A 15626-nucleotide genomic window follows, 5' to 3' on the forward strand; every position below is an offset into this window, starting at 1 on the left:
CTGGCATTAACTGACTATAGTATCAACTGTATTTACCTAAAAACTTTCTAAAAATCCAATCTCAGTGAACTCACAAATCAAAAAACATATCGTCAAATCATGCATCTGTCTTTTGAAATTCAGGTGTGATGTCACCAACTGTGACAGATGAAAGATGGTGTCACCTTCTTTGATACAGCCTCCCAGGCATCCAGCCCAGGTTGGTGAAAACCTACTTGGTAAAACTTCCTGAACTCCTGAACCTCAAACCTTGAGCAAATCAATGGTTTGTTTTCAAGTACGAAGTTTGGAAGTAACTTGTGCACAGCAATAGCTACCAGGAACCAAATTTGCTCAGAGAGTGTGGGCCTGCCATGATGGAAACCTGAAACACGTGGCTGAGAGGTGGCTGGAGGGGCTGGAAGGACAGGGAGAAGACAGGCAGTCCCTGTCACATGGCGGCAGAAAATTCAGCGACAGTGCGTCCTGTGGCAGCATGGAAAGAAAATCCACTTACTCGACTGGTGAATTTGCTTAGGAATATTTTTGGGCAGAAAGCTGAAAATACCAGCTAATTTCCTAGACAGATATGATAACATACAGATAGAGAGATGAAGATATAACAGAATAAATAAATAACAAGTATTTCATTTGCAGGCAGAATTCACACATAACATCAGCCGGCAACCACTAAGTTCAAAAATAAAACCGTCTCCAAAGCTCTGTCCATCTGCAGAAGACACTCAAAATAAGCAATGAGCTCAGGGGAGATACACCCCAGCCTGAGGGCAGCTGAGCAGTGGGTTGGGGTGAAGATCTCCAGGGGGCAGTGGTAACAGCCTTTGTTGAGACCTTAGAAGTATTTCAAGACTCGCATATTAAGACCTTTGAGAGTCTTAAAAATGTGCCCTTGGACGCTTTCAACTTGTGACAAGAGGCTGCTAAGGATGTAACTAACCTTACCACGCAGCCCCCTGGCTAGCAGCCTTATGAGGGCCTGTTTCAGAAAGAAACGTGGTGTGAACACAAGATTCTAATCTGGTACATGGGAAATCCACCAGCATTTTTAATGAAAGTACATCAGCCAGAACTGAAAGAGCAGAGACCATACAGACTCAGGGCTATGACTTCCCCCAACCTTTTATGAGCAGCAAGACACATGTGCTCTAGACACACGTGCCATTTCGTATGGGAAATAAAGGGTGTGACAGAGGGCAGAGCCAAGAGCCCAGGGAGCAGGAGGGCCCCAATGCAGACACAGCAGCGTGTGCCTGGTGGCAGTGGGGAGGTGTTGGGGACTGGTGACGGCAGCACGCCTTCTCTTGCCCCCTTTTCTAGCAGGCCTGTCTACAGTGGTTATCCTGTGGACGCCTCATCATTTTACATCAGATGCAGGAGGAAAAGCTAACTTGTCTTCTTCGGTCAGAACACTTAGGTCAAGAGGACTTTTAGTGGCGTCATGCCTCTGAGTCCTCACCCATGGGTCTGACTGAGCTCAGGGGATCCTGGGCTTTGAACCTGAACTTGATATTGTCATGGGCCCTCAGGAGGGAGACAAGTGTATTTCAGTAGGCAGAATGTAAATAATTTGAGGCCACAGAGCAGGCTGAGGCCAGTTGCAAACGAACATGAGAATTTTCACTCTCTTCCTTTGAAGATACGAAGCCTCTGTCTTCTCTCCTTGAATCTGGGCGGGACCTGTGACTGCTGGACCTGACAGAATGTGGCAGAAATGGTTCGTTTCCAGAGCCAGGCCTAAGGAGGAAGAGACGGGCTTCATTCTCTCGCTCTTGACACTCACTTGGAGCCATGGGTCACTGTCAGCAGTCCAGCCATTCGGCTGGAGGTCGTGAGCTGAGGCCTGTGACAATGTCTAGAGGGAAGGGACACAATTGCCCATCCAGGCACCAGACGTGTGAGCCATGAAGCAATCTCGGGAGTGGATTTCCAGCCAGCACCTCCAAGATCAGGGACAAGCCATCCAGCTGAGCCCTGCATGAGCTTCTGGCCCCAAAATCTGGGACAAAGCAGGATGGCAGCCTTAAGTCACTGCCACACAGCAGTAAGAGACCAACATGCCATCTTCCTGCCTCATGGGCTTTACTTCACCAAGAAACTTTACAGTGAGTTCATAGTGCTCCCCTCAACCTCCAGATAAGAAGGGTCTTCACCAATTTATGGGGAGGAAATGGGGGTGACCACGACTTGAGTGGCTCATCTAAAATCAGGTGGCAACGGCCTTGCCCAGAGGCAGAAGGCTTTTCTGTGCTCAGCCCTCCTCTAAACCCTGAATTTTCAGAGCCTATTTATATTATTACTTACCTTGTCTGTGCAAGTCCTTTTTCCTGATCAGAAAATACACGTGTTAGGCGGTGGGGCGGTGGGGAGGGGGAGGGGGCTGTCCGCACACTCAGAGTGGACGGGATTTTTTTAGGAATGGTCATTTCTGACTGTCTGAAGCCAGGATTTCTTTTTCTAACGTTGGTAATACTAGCAATGATATAATACTGATATGTGAATGTCAGATCTCTATGTCCCTGAGCTGCAGCTATTTGACATCTATTAAACACTTAGGCACTGGACCCGCCTGTGTTCTGCAATCTGAGCATCCAGTAATCAACCAAAACAGAAAAGAAAGGACCGGTTTCCCTTGAGATTGTTGCAGCCCCTCCTGCCACAGTTTTTTCAGTCATATAACAAAGAAGGTCTATTGGCAACGTTTCAGAAGCTGGGAGAATGGACATTGGAACCTTCTTGTCTGCATCCGAGGCTTATGTGATGAATATCCCGGCCCCGCGTGCCACTCCACACCTCCCATTTGCTCTGGAACCGACCGGAGGAGCAGACAAATGCTTGTTGATTCGTGTCTCTGTGTACAACCCAGCAGCGGCCCATCAGCACGCTCGCATAAATGGGATCTGAGATGCTGCATGGGCGTCACTCTCACAGCACCCCGGGGCTGGCTCACCAGCACACAGGAGAGGAAGCTGACCTGCAATCAGTCATGTCTAGGCTTTTCGTGCCAATTGAATGCTGTGTAAATTCTGCTGCTCTCCAAAAATCGGCCATTCTATTCAGGAAATTGTCATTTAATAAATCAGAAATGCATTCCATGTTAAAGGCAGATTTATTTAATAAATAATGTAAAAAATTTTGCAATAAAGCAATATTTCCCATGAGGCTTATGCTACAAATATGAAACCCACAACAACGAAAATCATTTAGAAACAATGTTGCCCATTTGGAGTTTCTGTGACCTCGACTTTCAAGATCCGAAGAATATGTCCAGCTGTAGTTCATGTGAACGGCCGAAGTCCTATAACCGCAGCTGATTAGCGCTTTGCTCTGAGGAAACAACGACTCTGAGAAATTGGAAGGTATAATTTCTGTGCGGTTCATGGGTTCATTTCCTTGTACGACACCGCCCGGGAGACTTGAGGCATTTAAAAGAGATTTTCCCTTTTCCTGTCCCCAGCAATGGATTTCTCTCTGAACAGAGACTGCCATTCCGACTGTTGACAGCACGGCTGGCAGCCAGGAACCGGCCGTGCAGCCACTCCTGGGGTCTGTCCTGAGCCACACGGCCACATGCAGCCCATGGGGGTGGTGCCCGCAGGCCACCATGAAGGCCGGTCTCAGTGTGAGCCTCCCGTCTCTTCCAGCTCCAGTCCCACAGTTCGTCCCTCCACCCTCTGCCATTGAGGTCCCTATGTGGGGCCATGGCTGCTGAGTCCCTGGTAAAATCCCCAGGACCAGGTTCCTGTGGAGCCACCACCCGGCAGCAGCGGTGGAATCCCCCACTGGTGGCAGGACTGCAGGGGGTCCAGGACCCTGACCATCCAATCTGTGTGCTCCACACTGTGAGGTGGTATTAGGACAGGCCAGCAGGGAGGTCGTGGCCGGGCAGGAGGCAGGGGCACACGTTTCAACATCACTGGCTGTAGTGGATGAGAAAAGAGCCATCAACAGCAAAACCCCACGGGCAGGGAATGGCCCTGGAGTGACCAGAAGGACGTGTAGTGGGCAGTGGGGAAAGGTCTGAGGCCTGATGAAAGGAAGAGGTTCTATGAAGACCCGGCAGGGAACCTGAAAGCCAGGCCCCCCAGTGGACAGCAGACAAACAAAGGCCAGTAGAAGCGGCACCGAGGAGGGACTGAGGTCCTGCCCCACGGGGTTGGTGAAATGCCAGCTGGAGGTGCTAAGCTGGGGGTGGCAGGATTTGAGGTGCATTTTTCAAGATCACTGATCCAACTTGAGTTACATTTTTGGGTCACTGACTGCAGTGGGGCAGGGGCATATGAAAGTGGACGTGAAGAGATCAGAGTCAAGGCAAAAAGTGACTGGGCCGTGAAGTTGGTGGCACTGTAGGGGCAGGGGAGGAGAGCAGGACGGGTGCCTCTTGGGGTCCAGTTTTTTTGGGAGTGGGCCTGAGGGGAGAGGCGAGTCAACAGGAGACCCTGGTGGGGTCTGTCACTGAGTCAGAGACCCTGGGTAGGAGGGGGAAGAGGGACACGACCTCGCCCAAGCCAGTGGTCCTCATTTTCCGGCCCCATCACTGTGCTGTGGTCACCACTGGTCCTCTCGGCACACACTTCGCTCGGCAGGACCAGAGGCTGGTGTGGCCACCGCTGACCCTGTCACTGCCTCCACCCCTGTCCACTGCTCTACCCATAAGCCTGCAGGGGCATCCAGAAGGCTTTTCTATCAGCAAATGAAGAGCGATGACACACCGGAGGGGACACTGAAAGCCCAGCACCAAACCTGATGCTTTCACCTGGCACAGGTCTGCTGTCAGGACTTGCCTTCCAGGAAAGCACGGGTCCCCGGCTGTCTCCACGCTGCTCCAGGACGTGGCCGAACCTCATACAGGGGATAGGTGGGGACACACACTCACCTTGCAAGGGCAGGACCTTTTGTCATAAGGAAGGCAGGAGGGACAGAACATTCCAACTCACCTGTAAACCTTAATAAAAATCCAAAGTGATAAAGTCACTCAGAAGTTGAGAAACTACTACGATGCTTTCCTTCATTAATACCAGGCCTCCAAAGGCTGGTTGCGAGCTGTAATGAAGGACAAGCACCAACCGCTGACACATTTGTCAAGGGAAAACATCTTGTTCAGTTGTGCAAGTGTAGTTAAGGTCACAAAAGCATGTTAAAACTAAAATGATATGAAAAACATCAAGTTCAAAGCAGTAGCTCAAGTTCAAAATGTATGAGTGCATTTTGGCTCCAATAACGTGGCTATAAAGACAGAGAAGGCCTCAGGAGCCAAAGCTGGGATCTGAAGTTATTTCCATCGTCCTTGCCCCTATCATTTGCTTCTCGGATATCTCACATCTCTTTTGCAAAGATAAAAAGAGCGTTAAGAACTTTGGGGACAGAGAGTATATCGTAACTTCCATGCTGGAAATGGATGCAGACCTGCTCTTTTTATCGCTGGCGCTTTGGAAGCTGTGAGGTCTGGAGTCTTCAAACAAATAGTCCTAGAAATCTGCTGTCTGTCACCTCCGTAATGTGTGCATGAGGAGGAACCTGTCCCAAATCTCCACTGCCGCCACTGCTGGTTCCCTCTGGTGGCCTAGCTAAGCCTGGGCAGCAGGGGGTCCCATGACTGAACCCCGAAGGCCTGGCCCTACAGGAGGCAGAGTCAGCTGTGACCCAACCCCACTGGGAGGTTTTCCAGAGACGAGACCCTCTTCTGATCCCCTCCCCCAGTCCTCGGAAGTCCCAGGAGCAGAAGTGGACCGTTGCACCAATGCGTTAAAAGCAAGACATTATTCAAGACTATTGCAACAGCGGAGAGAGCCTGAAACACAAACACAACAAGACAAGTGTGTGCACAGTGACAGCACGGAATGTCACTAAGAGGACCCTGGCAAGATGTCACAGGAGGAAGGGGCGCCTGACTGGAGGTCAAGGAAATCTCAGGAACCAGCTAAGCAGGATTCTTGCTACAACCAGTTTCCGAGGGCCAAGGACAGGCATGAGCGTGAGGCCCCATCAGAAGAAAGCTCCGAAGAGCCTGACAGAAGTTGGCCCAGAGTCTCCTTGCCATGGTGGGCGCTGCTCCAGGACACGCTCCGCTGAGGCCCATGGCCCCGTTCCACACTGTGGACATTAGCCCTGATGTCCTGCCTGCCTGGCCACAGGAAATCTGCCGTTCTTGGAGAGCTTGGTTTCGACAATCTGCATTTCACTTTCTAATCTCCTCTGCCAGTTTCCAGTTGTATCAGTGTCACCTGGCTGTCCAAGGGTGCGCTGGCTCAGCTTCTCCTGGTCATTCTGCTTCTCAGAACCACAGAGGCCCACTCAGGCCCACCTTGGGCACACTCTGTGGTCACGACGTGTCAGGACTCACTCTGCATGTGACGGAAGAGACGTCAAAGGGCAAAGCGAGGCAGTGATTGTTCGTTCATGTTCAAAACCGCACAAAAAAATCAGTGGGATGCATGGGGTCCTACCCCAGGCGGCCCCCAGCTGATGGCACTGAAGCTCAGGGCCCTGGAGCAGGTGCCACGGTGACTCCGCTGGCCTGGCTCTTAGAGGGGAGGTGGAGCCACTTAACAACTAGGAGACGGGAGGGGAGGTGGAAGGAAAGAGAAGCTCTGCCGTGTTGGCACCTGGCTGAGGTGACTTCCTGGCCACGCTAGGAAGTGTCCTCAGGTCAGTGAGCATCCAGACAGGTACTGCTCTGATGGGAGGAGATGACCAGGAGTCCTGGCCCAAATTCCATTGGGAGAAAACACTTCAGCTCACTTTTGTTGACTCTGATTAAGACCTAATTTATGCCTCATCTCTGCATAGGCCCAAGGGAGAGGCCGCCCTCTCCTGGAGACAGGAAGACAGAGAGGGAGGAGGTGGGTGTTCGTTCCGAGACCCCTGGGACCTGGCCCTGAGGGGAAAGGGCACAGGATGAGGAGTGGATGCTGCCACGCCACGGGGGCCCTGCTCTGCCGCGTGGAAGGTGAAGGGCCTCTGACGCCGGGATGGTCAGGCCACCTGCACGTCGGCCGCTGACTCCCACCTGCTCAGGGACCTGGAAGTGCAGTGGCTGGAACGGGAGGCACATAATTGCTAACTGCTTCCTGGAAGGGAAGAGGGGTCTCCAAGTCCCTCAAGGGGGCCGCAGCCCGGTGCCCACTCACACAGAGGTAACCCCGACTTCATCCCCTTGAGGATGGACCCAGGTGCACTAATGGAAGCCCACGTGAGCACAGCCCTCCAGGTCGGGGCGTCTCCAGCTGCTGTGGTCTCCACCATCTTAGGAAAAAGAATCTTTCTCTGGACACAACTTCAGTCTTTTCTTAAAAAAAAAAAAAAAAAAGTCTTCTTTAAAATTGCAAGTGCAAATCTAGGCACCTTTTTTAGCTCATTCTCATTTCATTTCCAAGATATCATACATTCTTACGTACGCTGGCTTCTCATCCCAGGCTTGGGGCCAAGTTGAGATGGCTTAGTTCAGTTACGTGGCCCACTGAATTCCCACAAAACAAATACTCAGAAACACTGGGACACAATTAAAGAAGCTCTGAAGGCCCTTCTGTGTGGGTTCATCTTTTCTTTGTAAACTTTGAGGTTTCTTAAAGTGATAGCACACACGTGCCCAAGCCAAGGAAAGTACAGTGGACCCAAAGGCTCATGTTTATTTCCTGCAGCTCTAGCTGCAACAGACAAAGGTGGAGACTAAGGGAAAGCCCATGCCCATGAACTTGTGACAAAATGTAGCACATCTACAGGATAGACTCCTACCAGCAATAAAAAGAACAAAGTAGCAATTCATGCTCTCTCTACATGGATGAACCTCAAAAACATTATGCTAGAAAAGTTAAAACATTATGCTAGGGGAAAAAACAGATCCGTAAAATCATATATTTAATTATTCCATTTATGTAAAATTCCCCGAAAAGGAAAAATTGTGCAGACAGAAAACAACTGAGGGACAGATCAGATCAGTAGTTGCCTGGGGCTGGGGGTGGAGGCTGGGGAGCTATTACACTATTTGATGTGTCTGGACATTTGAAATGTTACTAGGCATTTGACAGATGGGATGACAGTGTGTAGAAAATGTATCCCCAGTTTTGTAGAAAATTAAACAGTGAAAATAATCGTGCGCATATTAACTCCAGGAAAAAATGGACACTTACGTAACAAAGAAAAATTAATCACAGTGCATAGCTTGGCTTAACAGTAAATAAAAATGATTTAACCAAAACTAGTGACGGAAGGATCTAAAAATGAGAGGTCAGTAACTAATAGGATACTGTATTATTTATAAACAGTTGAAGAAACAGAATATACAAAAGAGAGGTGCTTCTGGGGAGCAAGACTGGAGGATGGAGAAGGGTGGGGTCAGGGGCTGCACTGTGTTTTCTCAGAAACCTTTCATTGTTGTTTCATTTTTAAACTGTGTTCATATTATTTTTTGAAATAGTAAAACTATTTTGAAAAGCAAGGGCATAGGATAAAGTAAGTAATTGCAATCTACTTCCTCCACCATTTTGAAATTATATTTTAATGCCAAAAAAAGTTGAAAGAACAAAAATTAGATTAGTTCAAAGTAAGACTCGTTCATTTTTTTATTATTATTTCTTTCATTTTGCTGCAGATCAATGAAAATGTCCTCTTGGTCTTATGGTTACCTGGCATCAGTGCCATCACCAAAGTAAGTGGTCGATTAGATGGAAGACATTTGTCATGCAGGGCGGCCTGCGGGGTCTCAGCTCCCGCTCCCCACATAAAAACGCAGAACATGGTGAGGCCGAAAAGGAGCACCCACGAGCCATAGATAGGGGAGTCACACCACTATAGTCTCGCTGGCGGCTGGGCTGGAGACACAGGAAGCAGAGCCACAAGATCCGCAACCTGCCCTTTGCTTCCTCTGCCTGCCAACCAGCCAAACAATCAGCCAATCAACGCAGTCCCAGCAGTTACATCAGTAGCCAATTGGCTAACCAGGTACAGCTGATGGCCAACCAATCACAGTTGATGGTCATTCTCTACCCGAGCCAGCACCTCCCCATGCGAGGCCGAGAGCCTGGAAACTGCTCTCTGGGACTCTGTCCCCACAACATTGTTGGTAAGGCTTTCAGGAAAGGCCCTATTTGCCTCTTCATCTTTTCCTACCTCTTGCTGATGCTGGAATACTGATGTGATGGCTGAAGCATCAGCAGCCCTCATAGGACTAGGAAGCAAAGTTCGGATGGAAGCCAAATGAATTGAAGCAGAGGGTAGGAGGAACCCTGATCCCTGAGGGGTTGGAGCGCCCATAGCAGCCACAGACTACCTACCTTCAGCCCATTTGACATGGGAGAAGGTTGTGTTCTGTTTTATTTAAGCTACTGTCATTTCGAGTGTCTTTTATTAGCAACCAAGTTCAGTTCCTTATAGATATAGCTTTGCAGACATCCTCTTTCTATTCTTGCGTAACGGCCACCTAACCTTTCCCTCTGAACACTCCAAAAATACATCTATTCCTTCAACAAAGATTATGTCCACGGGAGCCAGGCAAGGATGGAAGAGCTGGAATTCACTGCTTTCTATAGTGGCCCATTCTCATTTCAGATCAACCTCATTACCAACTTTTTCTGCGTGTTGATCAGCAAACACCTTTTCAGCAATTTCCACCCAGTGCCCTAACTCTGTCCTTAAGCCAGAGGCACCTAATCTAATTCCTTTTCCCAGAATCGCACTAGACGCCAAGTTAAACAGCACCTACAGAGCTTCTACCTTGATCACTGAGGTCAAGGGGTTGGGGAAATTTTCTGCAGGGATCCCAGAAAATGCATCCAAAGATCTTGCGGCCAAAACTCTGTCCCATCAGACCATCTGCTTCTCTGCTAAAATGACAGCTCCCTGGAGCCTGTGCTGAGCAGTCGGGCGCAAGGTTGACACTTCAGGGGCTCAATGGTGACCCCCAAAGGACATACCCCCATCTTCCTCTTCAGACCTGAAAAATGGGACCTTATTTGGAAAAAGAGACTTTGCAGATGTGAATTAGGTGAGGATTTTGAGATGAGGACCTTATCTAGCAAATTCGGGTGGCTCTAAATCAAATGACAGTGTCCTTTAGGAGACAGAAGAGGAGAGACACACACACAGGCAGGGGGCCATGTGATGATGATGGCAGAGATTGGAGTGCTGCGGCCACCAGCCCAGGAACCCCTGGAGCCCCAAGGAGCTGGAAGAGGCAGGAGGGACCCTTCCTTTAGCTGTGGAAGAATCCCAGCCCTGGTGTCGGACTTCTGACTCCAGAGCTGTAAGGAGATAAATGTCTTGTTTTAAGCCTCTGTTGGGATAGAGCCAGGAGTACAGTTTCCAGGCTCTCGGCCTCACGTGGAAAGGTGCTGGCTCAGGTAGTAAATGGCCATCAACTGTGATTGGATGGCCATCAGCTGTGGCTGGTTGGCCGTCAGCTGTAACCAGTGAGCCATTGGCCACTAATATAACTGCTGTGGCTACGCTAGCAGAAAATGGGGGCTAGCAAGCTGATGGTGGCTGAGCTAGCAAGCGCGGATTGCAGTTAGCAAGTGGGGTTGGTTGGTTGGCAGAGAGAAGTGGACGGCAGGTTGCAGATCGTGTGGCTCCTGCTTCCTCTGTCTCCAGCCCAGCCGCCAACGGGAATATAGTGATATGACTCCCTTATCCATGGTTCCGTGGGTGTTCCTTTTTGACCTCCCCATGTCCTACGTTGTTATGTGGGGAGCGGGAGCTGAGACCCTGCCTGACGCCCTGCATGACAGGCTCCTAGTCTGCGTTATGGCCACAAGACACTCACACCCCCTTTCTCACATCCCCCTGCCCGGACACGTTCAGGATACCCACCCCCACCCTCCCAACTCCCCCCAGCCCCAAGTGCTGTCAGCTCCAAGGCTGCCTCCTTGCTCCCAACCTAGGAGTCGCATGTCTGCCCCAGCGGCCTGGGTGGGACAGTCAGCCCTCAGTTGGGGTCCGACCTTCCAGCGGACCAGGGGCTGCAGACGAGGGTCACCTGGGGGCTTGAATTCCCAGCAACACACTCTGTGCGCCCCTCCCCCAGGGAGCAGCCCCAGCTGAGCAGTTTCCCCTACGTGGCCTCTGATGCCCTCTCCCCAAACACAGACGCCCTTGGCTGTGTTTCCCAGGTTCATTATTTTTCTCATGAAAAGTAATCAGCTTTAAAGCCGTTCACCTCCTGGAGACGAAGAGCTGGCTGGCACAACACAGACTCTGTCTGACCCGGTGACTGCATCGCCCCGAGATCTTTGAAAAGGTCGCGTATCCCTACCTAGGCGCAGGTGGGGCTGAAGGAACTGGTGCTCTGATCATTTCCTGAATGCACACTGGTGGGCGGTAGGAAAAGCCCCCGAAACAGCGCTTCTCTAACTGAGCTTAGATTTCAGGCGTCCGAGTTAGAGACCGTTGCCTCTCCAAAAACCCGATGAGCAAACTGGCCACACCTATTTCTGTAGATGAAGCTTCGTGGGTGCGTGGCCAGGCCCACCATCCGGTGTCCCTGGGCTGCTGGCACTGTGACGCAGGGCTGAGTGGTTGTGACGAGACCACGTGGCTCTCAAACACCAGATTTTTTTGCCATTTGGCCTTTATGGGAAGAGCCGGCTGACCCGCGTGGGCTGACTAAAGGGAGTGGAGAACCCTGCCACAGTGGGTCACACACCCTGGTGACAATGGCGGATTACATCACATTGCATCATAGCCGCCAAAATGAATGTGGAAAGGGGACAACTCCCCAAAGATCTGTCAGTGGTTTCTCTGAGTGGTGTTATTATGAGTAATTTTTAATTGTTTCTTTAGTCTTTTCTGTATGTTTCAAATTTTCTACAAGGAGCATTCTAAAAATGTTTTCTAAACAAAAATTTTCTGAAAGCTGCCATTGTAAAAGAAACCCCTGCTTCTGTATTTTCCTTAGAAGGCAGGGGCTCTGTGTGAGGTGGCCTGGTAAGGAGATCAGCAGAGGAGCCAGTGGTAGGTGGAATTAATCCGATGCTGTACCCAGAGCGCTGAGGAAAAGGGAGGGGAGGGGGGCAGGAGGAGGAGGAGGGAGAGCAGGTAGAGAGGGCGGGAAGGAGCGGGGACAAGAGAGGGGTGGGAGGCAGCCCACGTGGATTCCGAGAAGGACGGGAGGGAGAGAGAAAATGACAGAGGGCTGCGCCTGTGGAGGCCCAAGCCGCGTGGTGATCACAGCCAGTATCTCTTGCTTGTCCCAGTGCAGGCACGAAATTGGTCTCCTGTGCCCTCTTAGGCACCTTGGAGCTGAGGCCCTGGGCCCAGAGTGGGCGCAGAGGTGTTGGCCAGGCAGCAGATGAGGGGGAAGGGCAGACACTCAACACCCACCAGGGACCACGGGTTTGCGTGGTGACCTGGCACAGCTCTCCAGCAGCCTTCAGTGGCGTCCCCACACCTCTCTTGGACAGCAGCGTTCCTCCCCTGTCTTGCTGCAGGGTGACGTGTCGGAGTGCTTTCAGAGTGGTCATATCACAGCAGCGTCTGCAAGCGGGAACCAGAGGGGTCACCATGAGGAATTTCTTCCCCAGGTCAGATCCATACCAAGCTTTTGAGACCTCTGCTAACGGGAGTCACCGTGAGACCCTGGGCTTCCAGGGGGTCCACGGCCTCCACCTCCTGCCAGATGCCCCTCTGAGGGCACACTTGTGACGTGCAGAGCTGACAGCAGACCTTTCTCTCTGTGAAAGTCGGCAAGAGGGGATTAGATGTCCCAGCTTGCTGCGCCCTTCTCTGGGAAAGCCCCATGTCCCGACCCCAAGTCCTAGGGCTTCCCGCTTTGCCCCTGGACGTGTTGGGCACAGAGCAGGACTCCCCTCCCGTCCGGCTCTCACCCAGACTCTGAGAACCCCCAGCACGGTGTGCGACCCCGCTCAGTGCTCCGGAACCCCTGGGCCACTGGGGACCTGCAGGCTGAGCCGGCCTCTGATGGGACGCTCCACTCAAAGGGGGTGCGGACGGCCTCCCCAGAATCTGCCCCGGGAAGCAGTGCTCACGGTCCCTGAGACCCACCAGTGAGCACCTAGGCGCTGGGTGACCTGCAAGCAAGGGCAGAGGCCCCTGGGATGGCCAGGCCAGGTGTCGTGGGGAGGGAGGCCACTCGCAACACTCGTAGGAGGAGTGGGTCCTGGGAGCCGAGGGATGGGCAGGGCACACAGAGGCCTGGCCACAGGGGAGCATGTGGCCCCCACACCTGCCTCGAGAGCCCACACCCCACCCTTCCTGTTCCCCTAGACTGAGCAGAGGGACAGGGCAATGCAGGGTCCTTCTGAGTGCTCAGGGTCTCGGGGGTCGGGCAGACACCCGGCCACTCAGCTACAGGTGTGTGCAGAGCAGACAGGAGGTCACTCCCCAGGGCACATGGACACGCCGACAGGTCAGAAACAGTCATGTGTTCACGGTCACACCTGCCCATCACTGACTTCCCAAGGTTTGGGAAGGGTTAGCCCATTTGGGGACTCCTTCCCTTTTCTGCTGTTGTATAAGAAATCACCCCAGATTCACAGCAGCGTTGGGGCCCGGGACATCCAGACTTGTGACCCGCTGGCTGGCTTCCCAGAGACCAGTCCCTTTCAAGCCTGGTTTCAGGTCCCAGCAAGGCTGCTGTCCCACTTCTGTCGGCCTCTGGAAATACATACAAAGAGGGAGCTGAGAAGCCAGGTCCACAGAACACCTGTGAGGCTTGGTGATCTGGTCACGGGGTCCATGTTGCATGTTCCCAGGCATTGTGCAGAGCAGACACTCACTGCACAGACAGACCAGCACCGACAGCACCCAGGGGCCTGGAGGGCACCTGACCTGGCAGCTGGCCAGCACGGGCCCGGCTGGCGAGCGGGCTTAGAGGCCATGGCAGCCAGGTTTGGCTGCAGGTGGGCAGCCGTGGTCCAGCAGCTGCTCACACCTCTCGGAGGTGGAGCCACACGTCTCCATTTCCCACAGATTGCTTTTTTTGATTAAAAACTGATTTTCTCCTGTGCTCTCGGAATTGCTTTTCTTTGCCTTTGGAGGAACAGGAGTGAGGAATAAGAACCCTCCTGTAAATAATCTTCCTCCGGAACGAGACTTGAAGCACAGAAAACCTAATTTGTCTGATTTCCATTCTGTAAAGTGAATGCGCACCGGACGGGGCTGTTTATGCCGTGTGGGCACCATCTTTATGTTCTGGGCGGACGTGCAGGAGCCTCGGGTTGGGAGGCGTCCTGGGGTCTGTGCACACCCGGACACGAGCCCCGTGCACCCGCCACTGACTCTCTGACCCCACGGTCACCTGCGAGGCAGGAACGTGCTGTGTCCTCCCTGTCGACTCAGCATGTGATATTCTGTGGCATAATCGAAATACTTGAGATGAAAGCAAATGCACTTTTAAACCATGGATCTCCTGTTTGCTACAAATCCTTTTTCCTGAAGGAAACGAGCCATGTAATGGGTCTCCAGGCCTTACTCAACGGGGTTGCCTGAAATACGAGACTTTTTAAAATGAAGACAGAGTGGAGAGAGGGGCAATCTCTGATCTTTAGGAGCTGAAGGACCCTGGCAGAGAGATGCGGGCCGCCCAGTGCGAGCTCTGAGGTGGCCGGAGGGTCAGGCCCATCAGTCCCGCACCAGGGGAAGAGGTGGCCCCTGGCCCCTCCTCAGTGCATGTGTCAGGAGGGGGACAATCACCTGGACAGCAGTGGAGGCAGCTCCTACAGGCCAGGGAAGGGGGTGGGGGCCTGTGCCCCACAGCAGAGCGTGTGGGGACCTCAGGGCGGCCCTTAGCCGAAGCTGCCATGTGCACAGGCTCCGGGCTGGACCCTGGCGATTGCTTTGAACACATGGCTTTACTTACATCCCACAGAGCAAAGCTGATGGTTCCCTGTGCCCACTGCCCAGGACGTGGACATTGGGGGACTGACCACAGGAGGCCACGAAGGGCACCAGCTTTAACACCAAGCTGTGTTCCAGTCCCAACGTCTATGTTCTGTTTGAGTGATTCCACAGTTATTTAACTTTTCTATGTCTGTTATCTCATAAGCAAATTGAATAAATATCTCTAAAAAGTTGTTTCCAGGGCTGGATGAGCTAAGACGCTGTCTGCCCCTCCCTCCAAGGAAAGCAGAGCCTGAGACAAAGAGTACATGTACACGGCTGTATTGGAAATGTGGCCTTGGGAAACAGCAGTGGAGCCTGAGGAAAGTCGGGGACAAGGACAGAAGCCTTGTCCTTGTGTGAGTGCCATCCCTGAGCCCGTTCCCAGGACAGATGTGAGGGGGCTGCCAGTGACCTCACACTGTCCTCTCGGGACTGGAGAAGCAGAGCCGTCCCCACTGCCTCCCTCCCCATCTGTCAGTGGCTCTGACTTTGCCAAGTGCGAGGGACAAGCTGACTCCCGCAAGCCCCTCACTTCGGCACCACTGGCATCAGAGTGGGCGGGACTGCCCCTGGCAGGGGCTGGCAAGTGGCATCGCCAATGAGACTGCCTGTCCCAGCGAGGCCCAGCCTCAAAGGTGGGCCGGGAGCACCCGAGGCCAGGCACAGAGGTGCCAAAATAGGTGCAAGAGCGCTGAGCGCGCCGGGAATACAGGCAGCACTCAGCAGTGGCTGCTGTCATCAGGGTTCCCATTGGTCCCCAGCTTCTGAAGACCGTTTTCACAAACAAGAGGACC

The sequence above is a fragment of the Rhinolophus hipposideros genome (assembly GCF_964194185.1).
Source record: "Rhinolophus hipposideros genome assembly, chromosome: 7".
Lineage (NCBI taxonomy): Eukaryota > Metazoa > Chordata > Mammalia > Chiroptera > Rhinolophidae > Rhinolophus > Rhinolophus hipposideros.